Source organism: Garra rufa, chromosome 5 (genome assembly GCF_049309525.1).
Source record: "Garra rufa chromosome 5, GarRuf1.0, whole genome shotgun sequence".
In the NCBI taxonomy this organism is placed as follows: domain Eukaryota; kingdom Metazoa; phylum Chordata; class Actinopteri; order Cypriniformes; family Cyprinidae; genus Garra; species Garra rufa.
In genome coordinates, this window is record NC_133365.1 from 50,712,723 (window position 1) to 50,717,737 (window position 5,015).

The 5,015-nt window shown below is 27.0% G+C and overlaps 1 protein-coding gene across 1 annotated transcript in view; it reads left to right on the forward strand.

The window, feature by feature from the left end:
* opn4xb (opsin 4xb) overlaps positions 1-758 on the forward strand; it is a 16,655-nt gene extending 15,897 nt beyond the window's left edge. The window contains exon 9 of the mRNA XM_073840754.1: positions 1-758. This exon is cut by the window's left edge and continues 636 nt beyond it. The gene's annotated coding sequence lies outside the window, so the exon portion shown is untranslated.
* The last annotated feature ends 4,257 nt before the right edge of the window (positions 759-5,015 follow it).

Here is a 5,015-nt window from a genome sequence, read left to right on the forward strand (position 1 = left end):
TAAATACATCAAAACATAATTTTGATTAGTAATATGCATTGCTAAGAACTTCATTTGAACAATTTTAAAGGCGATTTTCTCAATATTTAGATTTTTTTTTTGCACCCTTCCAGATTTTCAAATAGTTCTATCTTGGCCAAATATTATTATATTCTAACAAACATCAATGGAAAGCTTATTGATTCAGTTTTTAGATGATGTATGAATCTCAATTTCCAAAAATCTATAATGACTGGTTTTATCGTCTAGGGTCACGTTTTTTTAATTGAAAATTTAATTTTTTGTTAAAAGAAATTATAAAGATCATATATTTGTACTTTCCTTTTGTTTTTGAACACATAGACCTCATGGATCAGGACAGTTTTCTTACTGGCACACAGGTTTTTAAGAAAGTGACACTGTGGTGTTTATTGATCAGTGTTGTGAAAGAAAATAATAATAAAAAAAATATATATATAAAAATACTAATAATAAATAAAAGGTGTCTTGTCTTGCTATAACAAATAAGAAAGATTATTATTGTTGATTCTTTGCAATTATTTGTGAAAGCTATATATATATAGTTAGTATATAGTATATATATAGTTGATGCGATGCAAGTTTTTTTCTTTTTTTAATTATTTGTTATTTTTTGCCATTTACAGTGAGATCAAAAGTTTACATCCCCTTTTAGAATCAGCAAAATGTTATTTTATTAAAATGAAAGGGACTACAAAATGCATGTTATTGTTTATTTAGTCCTTACCTGAATACGATATGTCACATAAAAGATGTTTACATATAGTTCATAAGAGAAAATAATAGTTGAATTAATAAAAATGGCCCCGTTCAAAAGTTTACATGATTTTTAATACTGTTGTTACCTGAATGATCCACAGTTGTGTTTTTTTGTTTAGTGATAGTTGTTCATGAGTCCCTTGTTTGTCCTGAACAGTTCAACTAACGACTGTTCCTCAAAAAAAAAAAAAAAAAAAAAAAAAAATCCTTCAGGTCCCACAAATTCTTTGGTTTTCCAGCATTTTTGTGTGTTTGAACCCTTTCCAACAATGACTTTATGATTTTGAGATCCATCTTTTCACACTGAGGACAACTGAGAGACTCATGCAACTAGAAGAAGGAAAAACAATGCATTGAGAGCCGTGGGGTGAAAACTTTTGGAATTTAAAGATCTTATTTTGTCTTTTGGACAAAGGACAGTACTAAATTAAAAAATTAAAAAACACATCTCCATTCAGTTCAAAAGTTTTCACTCCCCAACTCTTAATGCATCGTTTTTCCTTCTGAAGCATCACTGAGCATTTGAACCTTCTGTAATAGTTGCATATAAGAAAATCAACTTTTATTTTTACATCAAATTCATCACATTCAAATATATTTATATTTCAAGACCTGTATCTGTGGAAATTTCCGAATGTCCTAGAAGACGCTTCATTTTCATCATTCAACCAGCAGAGGACACTGCATTTCATGTAATCACAATTTGTATAACTGCTTTCACAGATTATATAACGCAAAATTGATTAACTGTAAGTAAATAGCTTAACTATTGTCTCACCGTACCTTAATATCTGTAACTTGTGCTTCAGAGAGGTTTGATCGTATTTCAAACACATTGATTTCTAAACATTTTCTCCCTCATTTGTCTCTGTTGCTTTATGAGTGCATTAGCCCAGAGCATAACATAAACTCCAATCACTCACACTGCTTTTTTCAAAAGATAGTTTGAACTAGAGTACATTATTGATCCTCATTCTTTGTACAGATGCTAATAATAGCTTCTTTATGCATTGGCGCGGTCTGTGTTTACACTACATCCTATTTAGCCCCCATTAACATCAATATGCATGCTTTTAGACTGTCTATATTGGGGTTTCAATCTTTGTCTAACATGTCAGACTGTTTAAACAGTCTGTAGTCTTTGTAAAAGCTGTTGTCCTGTGGATGGAGAAGACGGTTAGATTATATTGTGCTGTAATGACTGTTATCTCTATATGATTGTACGGTTTGATGAATGTCAGTTTTAATCATTACTGAAACTGAGTGATTCAGTATGGCAGTAGGCCTATGGCACCCTTTCTCTACATCAGCATTTTAGTTTTTATTCATGTCTAAATCACAGCTAATTGCTTTTAAAACAGCAATGCAAAACCATTTCTGACAAGTAATCTAAAAATATGCTTCATGTAGTAATATCATCTAAACACCACGAAAAAGGCTTATTTTACTTAGTATTTTTGTCTTGTTTCTAGTCAAAATATCAAAACACTTCTTAATTTAATACAAAATAACATTGTTTTAAGAGTATTTTCTTTACCACATTGCGAGATAATTTTACTTGTGTAAGCAAAATTCACTTAATTTAAATTTTTCTCCCCTTAGGAAATAATTATCTAATGTCATTTTGCTTATTTAATAAATGCATCTCGATTTAAATATTGAAATTTAAATATTCATTTGTAATTTAATTGGACTACATTAAATAATACGATTTTTATACAGTTTTACCAGCATTAATACAATGAATTTAAGTTTAAAGTTATTTTATTTAATAACTTTAAATAACCTAAAAAAATTTACATATATATATATATATTACAAATTCAGCTATTGCCGTTTTTATTTTATTATATATATTTTTTCATATTTTATTTTTAGGTTTTACACAACTTTGCCTGGAAATTATTTTTTTACTTCATATAAACCATATATTAAAAATGTATATATTAAATAATTATATAAAATTTTAAGTCATTTTTTTTATTTAGTTTGCATCAGTACAATATGTCAAATAAATTAAATATTATATGTAAAATTATACATTTAAATTATATTATTTTATTCATTTATTTTAGTTGTACACAAATTTTTCCAGGACAATATAACAATACACTGAATACAGTTATTGTATTTATTTTGTATTTTATTTTATTTGTATTTTTTTAACAAAACCTTATCAGTACGATATATTTAAAATTGTAATCCAACTATTCATTGAATTTGAGTCTTTATTTTGATATTTTAATTTTCATATTTTTTTGATTTTACTTGTTTTTACATCAGTATAAAAATATACATTTTATTTTATTATTTTATTTTTGCACATATTTTCTAGGACATAATTGGTATAAACCATAAATTAACTTGTTTTCTTTTTTTATTGTTTATAGGACAGAATCAATGCAACTACATTAAATCATTGTTTTATTTTATTTTATTTTAGACATATTTCCCAGAAAAAAATATATTTATCATTGGTATGAACCATAAAATAATGTATTTTTTAAATATTGTTTACAGGATAGTCCATAGGATCAGTCTGACTACATTAATTCATTATTTTATTTATTTTATTTTATTATTTTATTTTTAACCATAAATTAACTTTTATTATTATTATTATTATTATTATTATTATTATTATTATTATTATTGTTTACAGAACTGATTTTATTTTAAGACATATTTCCCAGGACATTATATTTATCATTGGTATAAACCAATAACGTATTTTTAAAATATTATTTATAGGACATAATCAGTCTGACTACATTCATCGTTATTTTGTCTTATTTTATTTTATTTTATATTTTATTTTATTTTGACATTTTTTTTTTTACTTTTCAAGACATTATATTTACAAATTGGTATATATATAGCCTAACGGACACGTGTATATATATATATATATATATATATATATATATATATATATATAAATGGCTACATAATAGTACAAAATACAATAACTCTTGAAATGTGTCGTCCATATAAAGTAAAAAAAAAAAAAGAATAGTTTTATTGGGGATGCGGGAAGGTCTTTGTAATGTTTTGTTTTTCTTTTTTTTCTTTTTTTTTTTTATTAATGCTTGAACAGATAATACAAAAAGAACAAAGCCAAGGGATCACATACAAATCCATAAAATAATGACCAATAATTTAAATTAAAATGATGACAAACACAAACATATACACATTAAAAGTAAATAAACATTGATACAAAGAAAAAAGAAAAGAAAAAAAAAAACACCCGAATTTACATGAAATTACAATGATGTTACAAAGAAATTGAAACAAACACATATAAGGAAAGCTTCTACAAATTCAGGTTTTCTTTAAATAACTCAGTATAATAATTCAGGAATCTTGTATTTTTTTATTTTTTATCAGGTGAAGAGATTTTAGAAGTGATTTTATTTCAATTTTAAAAAGGGGATAAGAAGGGGAACTATTTGAAAATTTTTGTTTGTGAATGAAAATCTTACCATATAAAATAAAAAAGTTTATAATATGTTCCAGGGGTTTATTTTTAGAATTATTATAATGAAAAATAATATCTTTTAAACTAAAGGAGTGTACAACGTTGGCAGAGTAATGTTTTGTTTTTCTACAGGTCCAGCCCATGCTTTGATGACGTCACTTGCGGAGGGACCGTGAACTAGTGATGTGCGATACCACTGGTTTCCTATCCGATCCGATACCAAGTAAAATGAAGGCGAGTATCGGCGATACCGATCCGATACCGATACTTTTCCCAAAAATTACTGTTTGGGAAATTTAAGTAACAAGTAGTGGACTCAAAAGTGTCACTTCATACTGAATATGAGACATATTATGGGTTCTTCTTGTTTAATGATGAAGAATTATCATACAAAAAAGAGCCAACTTACATATTTATTGACAGAATCTAGGCATCTTAAAACGACTGCCTGAACATCTTAACATAAAACAATAAACATTCACACTTTTTGGTTTAGAGACATGTTAATCCGGTCCCCTTGAAGATTTTTAACCTTCCCTCAAAATTTCTCTCATTCACAGGTTTTTGTTTAGGAACAACAACATATTAACAGTTTTTCCTTTGAGTCTGCTCCTTTTTTTGCTCACAACCTCGCCTGCCTTTGAAAAGATTCTCTCTGCAGGTACAGAAGAAGCAACGATTCCCAGGTATCTGACTGCAAGTTTGCTCAGGGCTGGGAAGGTTTGTTCATGCTCTTGCCACCAAAGTAGTGGATCCT